The 15,208-nt window shown below is 36.3% G+C and overlaps 1 pseudogene; it reads right to left on the bottom strand.

Moving 5' to 3' along the window:
• Positions 1-13,170: 13,170 nt before the first annotated feature.
• Positions 13,171-13,845, bottom strand: LOC103255938 (annotated as a pseudogene).
• Positions 13,846-15,208: the final 1,363 nt, after the last annotated feature.

Below are 15,208 nucleotides of genomic sequence, written 5' to 3'. Positions count from 1 at the left end.
TAGGAAAAACAGCTGCTATATTTCTGAAACACATATATTAAACCAGAAAAGAGACAATTTGTAAAGCTAGCCATGACACTGTTATACTATTACATCTTTCTTTTATTTTAACCTTTCCATTAACTGATTAAAATGAGAGATCTCTAAAATCTCTTTTCAGTTTTTAATAGTGCACTTAATTTCAATAGCACTTTTTAAATTTTCAGTGCTGTATTTAGTTCCAATAGCAACTCAATTCAAAAGCCTCTTTATAGCCCAGGTGGTAATTTTCTAAGTTTTACTATATAATTCCTGGGGAGGTTGTAGAGAAGGTCCCAAAATGATCTCCCAAAATTCACTCTCAGAAACAGACAAAAGACAAAAAAAAGTCACATTGGGATGGGACCCTTTACAACAAAACTCCCCTAAGAGCATGACATGTTCAGAATGAAAAGCGTGCTACTTGAAATCTTAAGTGTCTTGGACTCCCAGTCGTTTTTGACTGGGCACCTGACATAAACCGGAAAATTCACACCCCCCAGATGGCTAAGACTATAAGTATGGTCACAAAGCCAAGCTCTCAAGGACATAAAGATGAGAGGAAAATCTCATCCAGTTTTTGTTTCAGGGGCCCACAGCAACATTTGTTTTTAACAGATACTGGTCTATTCAGAACCACTTAGCTGACCTGTCTGCAGGGCGGGCTCGAACCACGGGTTTATGGGGTCCAGGCCTGTGTTCTACCCTATGGTGACCCTTTTGATGACAGAACAACACAAAAAGGCAGAGACAAAGGACAATGAGTGTTTGAGAGGAAAAGGGATCAAACAATAAGAATATTCATACCACAAAGTAACTAAAAGCACACCAGAGTCACTAAACCAAGATTAATCACACAAATATTTTTTGCCCATTAATCAAAAATTTGCAAATGAGACAAAAAGTGATTTTTTTTTAACTATTCACTCATCCACCAGAAAGTACAAAGAGAAGGAGAAGCCAGGACCTGACTAGGTAAAAATTCTTACCCTTTTCCTGGCAAATGAATTCCTGGGTTCTCCTCACTGTTGCCTCCAGAAGAGAAGAGTGTTTTGGGTTTTTTTTTTTTTCCATTCTGCTGACTACACCCAAACTGTGGGGGCCATGACCACTGGCCTCCTAAAGTTTTGCTGGAAAAAAAATCACCGGCATGAGGCAGGACTGATTAACAGGAAAAAAAGGATACAAATTTTATTTAACATGTATACGTGAGAGCCTTCATAATGAAGACCCAACTTCCCAATAAGTTACAGAAACTTACATACTATCTCAAGGTTACAGAAAGAATAGGGGCTTGCATTCTGATAAAACAGGTTAAGGGAAGAGGGAAAAGAGAGATTCAATTGAGGGGAAGTCATGGATAATGAATGGACAAGAGAAACAGGATAACTTGCATAGTTCTCTTTGCAATTTAAATGATTCTTGGAGACAGTCATTATACTTATAAGAAGGTCTGCTCAGGCATACTCATATCTTGCTCTTCTTTTCTGCAATAAATAAGAAATAACAGGACGGGAAAGCAGCTTCTCTGTAACTAAGTGGAGGCAGGGAAGGTCAGAGAGACCTTATGGCAAAAAGCCATATTTTGGTGAGAATTTTCTTGTACCAATTTTTTTTAGGTTAGAAAATATAGGCCGGGCTCAGTGGCTCAGCCTGTAATCCCAGCACTTTGGGAGGCCAAGGTGAGTGGATTGCCTGAGCCCACAGGTTCAAGACCTGCCCGGGCAACTTGGCGAGACCTCATCTCTACAATAAATCAACAATTAGCTGGGCGTGGTAAGGCATGCCTGTAGTTCCAGTTACTTGGAAGGCTGAGGCAGAAGGATCGCGGAGCCCAGCAGGTGGAGGCTGCGGTAGCCGGGAGCGTGCTACTGCACTCCAGTCTGGGCAACAGAGTGAGACTCCAACTTAAAAAAAAGAGAAAATATAGTTTATTTAAAGTAAATTAGAGAGAGAGAAAGAAAAAATTAACCTCAATGTGGGGGAGGGGGCCAAAGCTAGGAGGCAAGGCGACAGCCATAGCTCAAATAGCACATGGCTACACCAGAATCTAGCAAGGCAATGACCTTCTTGCACCTCTTTTGCCTCCATATGGCTCCTTTTAATAACGAGAATGGCCACCTTGTATCAGCCCCTTGCCATGTATATATTTATTCTTGTTCTGGAGTTTTTTTGTGAGATCAGCATTATTATTCTCCTCATTTTATAGACAAAGGGATTGAAATTTGCATAGGTTAGTTGTTTGCTCAAAGATAAACAGGGAATAGATGGCATAAATCTAGAACTTCAACTTGAATTTATCTACTCTACCGATATTCTTACCATTCCTTGCTTATGGACACCTTCTGCTTGTGGTTATTCTGTTGTTGCTGCTACTTTTGCTGTTAATTCAATTCTTTAAGATTCAACCTGATTTTCTTCTCTGAGCACTCTCTTAATTACTGTTTCCTCAGCATTTTGTTTTCAGTTAGTCTTTAGTCTTTAGTTTTTTTGATGTATCTCTATCTTGACCTTTTCAACTCAACTATAGTTTATCCTTTCTCTGGTGTTGTGTAATATAAATTATTTCTACTAAATAACCATCTGGTGCTACAGGAGATATTATTTTAACCTTCATATGACAGAACTGAAAGAGGCAACTTGCTAGGGTTCATTATTTGAATGGTGATAATAAATCAGAAGCATTTTTAAATTTAGTATATCGAAAATAAAGATAACCAGAGAAATGATCTTCTACATTTTAGACTTACAATCAGGTACTTGCTAAGTAGACAAAGACTTTAAGGTGCTAGAAAACTCAGTGAACATTCTTCAGTGTAAAAATTTTTATCGGTAGTTTAGAAAACAAAAGGAAATAAAAAACAATTCAGCAGAGCACATTTAAGACATCTTAGAAAAGTAAGCAAGTGGAAGTAAGTATAAGAGATTAGAAAACTCAAAAGAGAAAGACATTCAAAAATAAAATTAGTCCATATGTCTAGGAACAAACTATTGCACTCCTAAACCAGAAAAAAGAAACTCATTCTAAAACTTCCAAACGGAGGTTCACAATTCATGCTGGCAAAATAAAGTCTTTGAGGAGAGCTTGGTAATGGGAGTTCAAAACAGCATTTCTTAAATGTATTGAGCCACAGAAACATAATCCCTTTAATCCAAGTTACTACACAATGAGAATACTTCCAGCCTTCTGAGAATAGCCATTTCATTCATATGCTAATTCTTTGTGGCACTTGTGGACTAAACCAAAATTCTGGAAATGCAGAAGATGGTAGTGGATGTTGTCACATTATAATAAGCATGACTAAATTCTTAATACTTAGTAGTACATATCACAAAAAGACCCAGATTATCTATTTACTCACTTTTTGAGATGTTGTTTGCTAATACCACTGAAAATTCAAAAGTTACAAAATGAATAAGGTGTAGTCTTCCTCCTACCTCCTGTCTCCCAATTGTATAATTTATTTCTCTTGTTATGGCCTGATCCAGCAATCAGCTGCATTCCTCACAATCAAATACAAGAGCTGGAAAAAACAAGGAGTTTTATCCTATTACTGTGTGATCAGGGAATAGATTGTGTATCCACCAAAAACTTGTCTGTTTAAGCAAAGTTTTCATACAGTATTTATAGCAAAGCAGGCAGTGCCTTATCTATCTCAGCTATTGATTAATAATGACTACATGTCTTGTGACCATTACTCACTATGGTCTTTCTTATCTCTGTTTAGACTGAAAGAAGTTGCTGACGTAAACCAGTATTCAGATTATATCAACCCTGCCATTCTTCTAAATTACAGTTATCTTGAACAATTTGGGGCTGTGTACTTCCCAGTTGCTTGCATTCTTTTGATTATTCCAGGAGTCCTGGCTCACAGGATTGGTTAAACATTATACATAAAATTAATGCAAATGAGAGAGAAGATAGCTAGTGAAAAGTTAGGCAGACAGACAGGGTAGGTCCCCTGGTAATGTAGTGAACTTCCCTAAGGCCTGGTGGGCTGATACACTGGTGATGGTAAACAAACTCCTTACAAGTCTCTCAAGCTAGAGCTTAAGTAGTCACTGCTGGGATAGAAAAGCAACCAATCAACTGGCTGCCAAGTGCCAACCAGTCAGCTCACCATTAGGCACCTACCCCCTGCCAGTTGGCCTTTAATACAGACCAATCAGCACAGCTAGTGCCAACCAATCAGCTCACAGCTAGTGCTAGCTAATAGACTAGACCTTAAGGCTATATAAGCACCAGGTTTCGGTCCCAGATTAGCAACCCCCTGTGGTTCATCTCCCACTGTGGGAGCTCCTCTATTCTCTCAATGAATCCTGCTTTCTCAACTTCCTGGTTATCTTGTCCCTCATTTGTCTTAGGCATGAGTCAAAGAGCCATGCAGCCCAGAGGCTGGTTTACCAGCTGACAGAGCCAGCTAAATTAGGAAAGTTGCCAACAGAAGGCAAGACTCGGAAGATGAGACACTTCTGGGGACTGCAACACTCTCAGGGCTTGGCTAGCTAACCCATTCGAGCTAATACTCCTGGGGCTAGGCTTGCCAGCCCGTGGAGCTGACACTCTAGAAGCCCAGGCTGACCTGAAAAATCCATATCACGAATACATGAAAGAAAGAAGTTGTCATTGAAAGACAAAGGGAACAGATACATTTCTGAGTTTGAGGGAGTTTCAGCAGAGCCCATTTCTTATCTAGGTCCAGCAAAGGCTTTTCCAGGGATATGCAGGGGGTTTTTTGTTTTGTTTTTGTTTTTTGTTGTTGTTGTTGTTTGTTTGTTTTTTGATTCTCCTGCCTCTCAGGGGGCTCAACCCACACTGCTTGTGTTCCTTTCAGTACCAGCAGCAGTTACTAGATCCAAGGACAGTGAAGGAGACACAGAAGAAAATGTTCACTTTTAAATTCAAATGACTTCTACAGCTTCTATGTTTAGCCCAATTCAGCTTGATACAATTTTCTAAGTCTTTTCTAAATGACTCTTCTAATATATCCAAAATAATCTCTTTTTAACCTGTAACACACTGGTAGAAAACATTATTATTAATGACTTCCAGAGAAAATTTCTGTATATGGAAACACACACGTGTTTAATTATTTTTAAAACCACTTTTGAATGCAAATGATAGTAAACTAAATACATTGCTTTTTAAACTTTTTTGACTAATAATACATTTGAAAGCTTTCCCATGTTCACACATAAGCATTTGTTTATTTTGTCTCTTCTCCCTCTTATTTTCTTCAATCTGTATTGATGAACCTTTTGATTTTTCTACATTTTCCTGTTAAAAACAATATTGCAACAAATAACTTTTACCTGTGTTACCTTTTTGTGTTCAAGTATATCTGTAAGCTAAATTCTCTCAATAAAATTGTTGAGTAAAAGTATTTACCTTCATAATTTTCATAGATATTACTAAACTGCATGTGAGGCAGTAGCGTTTGATACCTCCATCAATTTGTGAGATCATCTGGTCTTTATTAGCTTCAGCACAGTATTATCAAACCTTTTGATATTCACTAATCGGATACGTGAAAAATTATATCTCAGGATGGTTTTAATTTTAGTTTTTCTTAAATAAATCAGACTGGGCATCCTTTAATTTTTTTTTTTTTTTTTTTTTATTGAGTCGGAGTCTCACTCTGTTGCCCAGACTGGAGTGCAGTGGCACACTCACGCCCCTGCAGCCCCAACCTGCTGGGTTCAAGTGGTCTTTCTGCCCCAGCCTTCCAAGTAACTGGAACTACAGGCATGCACCCCCACACCCAGTTAGCTATTCGATTTATTGTAGAGATGAGGTCTCGCTAAGTTGCCCCGGCTGGTCCTGAACCCATGGGCTCAGGTAATCCTCTTGCCTCTGCCTCCCAAAGTGCTGGGATTACAGGTATGAGCCACCATGCCCAGGTAATTTTTTTTTTTTTAAGAATTTGGAAAATAATTTACTAAAATTGGAAAGAGCCAGGCACAGTGGTTCATACTTGTAATGCAAGCACTTTGGGAAGTGGAAGTGAGAGGATTGCCTGAGTCCATCTTGGCAAGACCTCATCTCCACAATGAATCAAAAAATTACCAGGGTGTGGTGGCACACACCTGTAGTTCTAGCCAGTTGGCAGACTGAGGCAGAAGTGATCACCTGAGCCCATCAGGTGAAGGCTGCGGTGGCCGTTAGCATGCCACTGCACAGCACCCTGTGTGACAGAGTGAAACTCTGACTCAAAAATAGAAAAATAAAACTAGAAAGAAATCATCCAATGTAAAACCAAAAGGTTATAAAAATTTCATATTTAGTATGAACCCAATTTTAAGTCACACAACATAAACATACACACATTTTTAAGATTTTAATAAAAGTTGTCCCTGGGTTGAAGAATAATGGATGATTTTAAATTTTCATTCTTTATACTCTTTGAATTTTGTAATATTTTAATTTATTAAGCCATCTTTATTTCATTTTCTGTAACTGTCACTTTGTTTTCTTTGCTAATTTAAAAATCCAGTCATTGGTCTTATGATTTGTCTGAGCTCTTAATATGTTAGAAAAATTAATCTTTATCTGGACTGTGAGTGACAAATATCATTTCCAAGTTTCTTATTTGCTTAGTATCTTTTTTATTTTATGAAATCAGATTTGATAAATTATTTTGTGATTATTTTTCTCTTATGCTTAGAAGGGTCTTTCCACTTTCCAACTTCAAAATTAGTTTTGAAATCTCCAAGTACTTGATGGTTCTTTTTTTTTTTTTTTTTTTTTTGACTTAGGGTCTCACTCTGTCACCCAGGACCCAGGCCGAAATGCAGCAAGATAACAACAGCTCACCATAGCCTTAACAGAAACTGCTTCCCCTCCCTGTTGTTTTTTTGTTACCTATTGCAGAAAAGAAGAGCAAGATATGAGCACAACTGAGCAGACCTTCTTACAAATATAATGATTGTCTCCGAAATCATTTAAATTCCGAAGATAACTATGTGAGTCACTCTCTGATTCCCCATTCATTCATTGTTCCAACCATGTGTTGCCCCCCTCAAGAGAATTCCTCTTCCTCTCTCCATAACCTGTTTTACCAGAATGTCAGCCCTGGTTCTTCCTGTTACCTCAAGATAGTATTTTAGTTTCTGTAACCTATTGGGAAGTTGGGTCTTCATTCTGCAGGCTCTTGTGTATACACAATGAATAAAATGTGCATTCCTTTTCTCTTATTAATCAATCTTGCCTCATGCCAGTGATTTTTTTTTTCAGTAAACCTATAGGAGGCCAATGGCCATGGCCTCCACAGGGGTAACAACTAATGTTGAATTACTAGTCTCCAGAACTTGATCTATGATAAATTTTCCAAACAAAAATTATTCCACTATCTATTCCTATCTGCAAAGAATTAAGTGGCGTTTCTTTTAAGAGAAATTGTATTGTTTTTTTCTCTTCAGGAAAATGCAGTGAATGTTAGTAAGGATCTCATTTTCTGAATGTTAGTGTCCATTGACTTTTGTTTTGTTTTTTAATTTTTAATTTTAAAGATGTGGGGTACAATTCAAGGTTGGGTATACAAATGTTCATTATTCAGGTACCCTTATTGATGGAGGTATGCCCCCCAGCAGTTTCCCACTACTGCCAATCCTTTTCTTATAGTATTATGATAGCTGTTCAAAGTCCGCTTATGAGTGAGAACATGTAATACTCAATTCTTTGTTTCTGTGATAGATCACTCAGTATTATAGACTCTAAGTCCATCCATGTGCTGTGAAGTTCATAATTTTGTCTTTCTTTGTGGCAGCATAATATTCCATTGTGAATATGTACCACTTTTTTTTAATCCAGTCCTCTTTCGATGGGCTCCATTGACTTTTAAGAAGAGGTAAATAAAGTCAAAAGAGCAAAAGGCAAGAATCATCCTGAAATTCTCAAGTCAAATAAGAATTGCTACAGATCACTTTAATTTATTTAGGGAAGGTCCTGGACATCAGACTTCTAACCTGCAGCGGAAAGGTAAACCATACTGAAAGGAAAAATATAACTGCCCTCTTCCCATTTTCTAAACAAATCTGTACTACAATCTGTCAACATGGACACCTGTGGGAGAGTCCTCACTAAGTCAAAGACTTAGCTGTGTTGGCTAATGTTCCTCACATGTGCCATCCTTAAAATCTTAAAGTAATATGACTTTTTGTTAGCACCGTTTCAGCCTTTTAGGAAGAAACATGACTATTCCAGGTATGAGTGTTAAACAAACACCATTTTTTGTCATTTGATCCCTACCAAGGGTATTGTTGTTGTTGTTGTTGTTTAAAAAAATTAAGTATTTGCTATTGAAAATGATAGCATGCTTCCTTATACTGTAACAGAATGAATTTTGAATAATATACTGGATGCTAAGAAAACTGGTAGGTGTGCTTTGTAAATTTGTTTTCCTATCTCATCATTCTCAGGGCCTGAAGACATTAGGTCAACAACTATCAAAACATAGCCTTGAGCAGCTGGAAACAGTGCAGCAGGGCCATCAGGAAAACACCTGGGAGAAAATATTTATGGGAATGATGAGATTCCTCATTAACCATCTCACTAACAGGTAATTCGGGAGTACACGTCACATGTCACAATTGTTTGCCACTACTTTCAGATAATGTTGAGTGGTTTTGTTTTCTTATGAAGTAGCATGATTACTAGAAAGTTGTTTATTAAAAGTATCATAACTCAAATTCTCATGTATGGCTTTTTCCAAATGAGATTGGCAATCCTTATAAAAACATAATAATATTACTCGTTTTATATCTCCCCCCAAAATTACCAAAGCAAAATTAGAGTTGTTTCAATTTTTTTTTTTGCCATTATTGTCTAAGTTATACTGACTTTTGTCAAAAAAAAAAATGCTGAAAAAGGTGTTTTGTGAAAAGCAACAGTCTCCTGCCTCACCCCAATTACCATTCCCAGAAACAACATTCTATCCAGTTCTGGTTTTAGTTTTTGTGGCAGTTACTCTCATAGCTCCAAATACATATACATACACATATATATTTTTATCCATCTGTAAACAATATTTATTACCATATCACTGTGAAAAATTAGGATTTAAGTGTCACATTGCTCTCAAACTATTCACCCTTGGTCCTCCTACAAAATTTTTAGTTATATTAGTATTTTTAGCCCTTATTCTCATTGCCTTTAAATTATTGAATAATAATTTTGTTTCAAATTATTGTTCAACTAATTATAGGCAATGCCTATATGCAATCCATGTTATTAAAAAAGTATTTTAACTACTCTATCCTTCCTTCAACATCTTTTTCTTTCCATCTTACAAGTTCTGAAAGCAACATGTACCTTCTACATTGTCATACGCTTTTCTGTTGTAGTTCAGTTTTCTATGCTTTATCTACAAATTACTTCTACATATGAAAAACCATTAAACAGCATTTCTAATATTGTGACTAAAGTATTATTGGACTCTAGACCAAAGACTGCTTTCCATTAAGATCAATAACACAATTTATAGACCCAGTTCAAAGGAGACTGTTTCAAGAATAAAAATTAAATGAGTTGTATAGTTTTCAGTGTACAAGTCTTTCATCTTTTAACTTCTTAAGTTTATTCCGTTGTACTTCATTCTTTTTGATGTTATCGTAAATGAGATTTTTTTTCTTGATTTCCATGTCAGATAGTTCATTACTGTGGTAAATAAATACTGCTGATTTTGTATTCTGCAATTTTACTGAATTTGCTTATTAGTTTTAACAGATTTTTTTGTAAGGTCTGTAGCTTTTCTACATATTGTGAATCATGTCATCTGCAAACAGAAATCATTCTACTTCTTTCCTTCCAATATGGATGCTCTTTATTTCTTTATCATGCCCTATTGCTCTGACTAGGGCTTCCAGTACATGTGTTAAAAAGAAGTGGCAAGAGTGAGTATCTTTGTCCTGATTTTGATTTTAGAAGGAAAGCTTTTAGCTTTTCACCATTGAGCATGATGCTCACCATTGACTATGAGTTTGTCATATATGGTCTCTATTGTGTTGAGGCACATTCCTTCCATATCTAATTTGTTGAAAGGTGTTATATTTTGTCAAGTGCCTTTTCTGCATCCATTGAGATGATTATATCATTTTTATTCTACATCCTGCTAATGTGATAAATTAACTTATGTTGAGCTAGCCTTGCATTCCAAGGATAAATTCCACTTGGTCATGGAGTTTTTAATGTGCTATAATCATTTTGCAGCATTTTTATAGTATTTTGTTGAGGATTTTTGCACCCATGTTCATCAGAAATATAGATCTTTAGTTTTCTTTTCTGGTAGGGTTTTGGTCTGGTTTGGTATCAAGGTAATGCTGTCCTCATGAAATTACTTTAAAATTTCCTCTTTTTCTATTTTATAGAAGAGGTTTTTTTTTCCTCTTTTAATTTTTATTTTAAAATTGTTGGGCACAATTCAGGAAGAAGTATACAAATATTCATTGTGCAGGTACCCTTGTTGATGAGGTGTGCCCCCCCTACCCCAGGCAGATATCGACTACTGTCAAACCCACCTCCCTGCCCTCCCCCACCCCGCAGTTTCCTGCTCCTGTCAATCCTTTTATAAAAGAGTTTTTAAAGGCTTGGTAGTAATTCTTCAAATGTTTCATAAAATTAGTCTGTGGAGCCATCTGACCCTGGACTTTTCTTTGTTGGGAGGTTTTTAGTTACTAATTAAATCTGTTTAATTGTTATTGGGATATTTAAGTTTTCCATTTCTTCTTGATTGTCTTAGTGGGTTGTGTGTTTTTAGAAATTTATTCATTTCCTCCAGGTGGTCAAATTTGTTGGTGCATAATTGTTCATAATAATCTTAAGTTCTTTTCATTTCTGAGGCATCAGTTATAATGTCTCCACTTTCATTTCTGATTTTCCTTGAGTTGTCTCTTTTTTCTTGGTTAGTCTAGCTAAGGGTTTGTCAATTTTGTTTATCTTTTTTTAAAAAACAACTCTCAGCTTCATTGATTTTTTTAAAATTGTATTTTTTTATTATAAGGATGTGGGGTACAATTCAGGGTTAGGTATACAAACGTTGATTATGCAGGTACCCTTTTTCATGAGGTGTGCCCCTCCCTCCCCTAGCAGCTTCCCTCAACTGCCAGTTCCAACTCCCCCATTCACTGATTTTTAAGCTTTTTTTCTATTTTCTATTTCATTTATTTATTCTTTAATCTTATTATTTCTTTCCTTCTGCTAACTTTGAGATTAGTATGTTCTTTTTCTAATTCCAAGAAGGGAAAATTTAAGTTGTCTGAGTTTTTTGTTTTTTACTGCAAGTGTTTCTCACTATAAACTTCTCTCTTATTTCTGCTTTACAGTATCTTGTCCCTTTCATTTGTCTCGAGATTTTTAAAATTTTTCTTTTGATTTATTCTTTGGAATATTAACAAAAGGAACAGGAAAAAAACCAAATAAATGGAAAGACATTTTATGTTTATGGATTGGAAGGATTAATATTGTCAAAATACCCATACCACCCAAAACCAAAGTGATGCTACCGATTGAAGCAATTCCTATCAAAATCCCCCTGGCATTTTTTTTATAGAAATAGAAAAAGTCCTGCATATGAAACCACAAGAGACTTCATTTTTGTAATAATTCTACTCAATTGTCTTCCTTTATGTTGTTTAGATCATCCTTCCACTCTTCCATCAAAAAGGTGTATGCTTGACCATCTCTTCAAAGTAACTCAGCTTTGTAATCACCAGCTGTCAATTGAATGTGATTGACTTTTTTCACTCCAGAAGCAACTTTCTCAAAGCCCTTCACCCTCTTATTCCAATCTTGGCAATTGAAAAGATTCATATTTGAATTTATATTTGTCATCATTGGAAATGCTTTCACTGAATGTCTAAATTATATTTATCAACTATTTTCTAGATTTTATGTGTTCCTCTCTCGTTTATTATTTTCTTACTTTCTTACTGGAACATATCCGCAAGAAACTCCTTTAGAAAGGTTGCTTTAAAATATAAATTACCACTACGCAACCATAAAAAAGAACAAAATCATGAATTTCGCAGCAACCTGGATGGAACTAGAGTCTATAATACTAAGTGACCTCTCACAGAAACAAAGATCTGAGTATCACATGTTCTCACTCATGTAATGGACCTTAAACATCCAATGCAATACTATAAGAAAATGACTGACAGTACTGGGAAACTATGGGGTGGGGGAGGGAGATGGGATTAACAGTAGCAAATATCTATCTGGGAATGGGGAAACACCTATATCAACAGGGTGCCTGAATGAAACGTAATTGTATACCTAACCCTTAACTGTACCCCACAACATCATAATAAAAAATAAATAAAAACAAAACAAAAATATATATAAATTACCTCAGTCCTTGAATATTTAGAAATATTTCTGGGCTGGGCACAGTGGCTCACTCCTGTAATCCCAGCACTTTGGGAGGCCAAGACAGGAAAATTCCTTGAGATCAGGAGTTTGAGAACAGTTGGGGCAACATAGCAAGACTCCACCTCTACAAAAAATTTTTATTTTCTCACTACCTAAAACTCCTTTAGTCAGATCTTAGGCTCCTAGATTAAACAACTGTGCCTCTCATCTTATTTTTTACTGTAATTATACATTAAGTGAATGGAATTTTAAATTACATTTTTTAATTTCTAGAAACTTCTTGTTTCCTTTTATTTTGTTTTTAATGACGTATAATAATTAGACATATTGATGGGTATGTGCACAATGGGATACAGTGTGATGTTTCAATACATGTATATATCGTATAATAATAAAATCAGGATATTTAATATATCTATCATCTCATATATGTATTAGTTCTTTGTGGTGAAAATATTCAAAATTTCCTTTTCTAGTATTTTTAAATACACAATACAATATTGTTAACCATAGTCTCCCTACTATGCATTAAACCAAAACTAATTCTTTCCATCTAAATGTAACTGTACCCATTGACAAGTTTCACCCCATCCTTCTATTTGCCCTACTTCCCCCAGCCTGGTAACTACTATTCTACTCTCTACTTCTATGAAGTCAACTTTTTAAAAACTCCACATATCAGTGAAACTATGCAGTATTTTTCTCCCTCCCTCCCTGTCTCTCTCTCTCTCTTCACCAAGCTGTAGGTGCTCTTTTGAAACACCAAAAATGTCATTTTCAGATGGTTACATTGTTAATTCTATAATAGCATTTGCAGTATCATTACTATTGTTCTTCAGGGCTCAGGCTGCCTTTGCTCCCCACACATTTGCTTGTGACATGACAATTCTATGTCTTTAACTTCCACCCGTTTCATCAACCGCTTCCTCTTCACTTTCCTCTTGTATAGTTGGAGTCTGTGTGTTTTCTTGAATGTTTGAGACAGCTTCAGCTTGAACTTTGAATTTCTCAGTAGCTGCTACCTATGCTTGCTAAGAGAAGTCCTCAATCTTGGCTTCCCCAAAAACTATGTAGGTATCTAAAGCAGTGTTTTTGTAGACATCTGGTTTTGTGGTGACAAAGAGGATATTCTTAGATATCCAGATAGTGACTCTAGTAACCTCTGTAACCTGTCGAAGACCCAGTTTGGACATAGCCTTCCAACACTGCTTTGCATCACTTACTGGTTCATCAATTTCAGCTGCTGCCGTCAGTTGGGCTGGCTGTGTGACTGTCTGTGTGGAATCTTGTTCCTCATGCTCTGGTACTGATTCATCACTGTCAAATTCCATTCCCGACCCTGTCTCAGCCTGGGGCTGTGGCAATTCCTGCTCTGTAGCAGAGATGATTTCTGTGGCTTCATCAGCATTTGGCTCCAGGAATGCGGGACCAAGATGGCAGCTGTGTTTGTCTTTCTGTGCCTGACGTATTTCACTTAACATGATGTCCTCTAGGTTCATCTATATTGTTGCAAATGACAGGAATTCAGTTTTTTATGACTGAATAACATTCCATTGAGTATACATGCCACATTTTCTTTATTCATTCATCTGTTAATGAAAGTTATCAACCTAGGTGGATGTCATGTCTTGGCTACTGTGAGTAGTGCTGCAATAAACAGGGGAATGTAGATGTCTCTTTAACATACTGATTTTATTTCCTCTGGATATGTATTCAGTAGTGAAATTGGTGGATCATATGGTAGTTCTAATTTTTTTTTTCTTTATTTAAATAACCATGGTTACATGATTGCCATGTATAGTGGCAAAGAAGTCTGGGCTTTAAGTGTACCCACCATTCCCACCTGTGTGCATTGTACCCAATAGGTGGCTTTTTGTCCCTCCACCCATTCTCACCTTCCCCCTTCTGAGTTTTCAATACCCATTATACCATTCTCTATGCCTTTGCAGATGCCTTAGTTTAGCTCCTACTTATAAGTGAGAACATGTGGAAGTGAGAACATGTGGTGTTTGGTTTTCTATTCCTGAGTTAGTTCACTTAAAATGATTTTCTTCGATTGCAATCCACGTAGCTTCAAAAGACATTATTTCATTATTTTTGATGACTGAATAGTAATCTATAGTGTATAATATACCGTGTTTTCATTATCCACTGTTCAGTTGATGGGCATTTAGGTTGATGCCACATCTTTGCAATTGTGAATTGTGGGGTGATGAAGTGTCTCTTCACACTCACTTGTTTTGCAATATTGTATATTTCAAAATAGAAGAGGGAATTTTGAATGTTTTCACTATGAAGAAATACCACATGCATGAAGTACATGTATTATTTCACTTCCACGAAGAAGTAATACAAGTGAGTGCGGGTGTCTTTTTTATAATAACCATTGTTCCTTTGGGTGGATACCTACTAGTGGGATTGCTGTCAACTGGAAGATCCACTTTTAGTTCTTTGAGAAATCTCCATACTGATTTCCTAGTGGTTTTAATCATTTACACTTTCACCAACAGTGTATAAGGTTTCTCATTTCACCACATCCATACCAGCATCTATTGTTTTTTGATTTTTTAGTAATGACCACTCTAGGTGGTATAAGGTGGTATCTCGTTGTGGTTTTAATTTTCATATCCCTGATGATTAGTGATATTGAGCTTTTAAAAATGTTTGTTAGCAATTTGTAAATCTTCTTTTGAGAGATGTTTATTCATGTCATTTGCCCACTTTTAAATGGGTCATTTGCTTCTTTCTTGCTGATTTGTTTGAGTTTTTGTAGATTCTGGATATTAGTCATTTGTCAGGTGTATAGTTTGTGAATATCTTCTC

Source organism: Carlito syrichta, unplaced genomic scaffold, assembly GCF_000164805.1.
Source record: "Carlito syrichta isolate Samal-C Ts95f unplaced genomic scaffold, Tarsius_syrichta-2.0.1 Scaffold288749, whole genome shotgun sequence".
In the NCBI taxonomy this organism is placed as follows: domain Eukaryota; kingdom Metazoa; phylum Chordata; class Mammalia; order Primates; family Tarsiidae; genus Carlito; species Carlito syrichta.
This window is presented reverse-complemented; position numbering and strand designations above follow the sequence as displayed.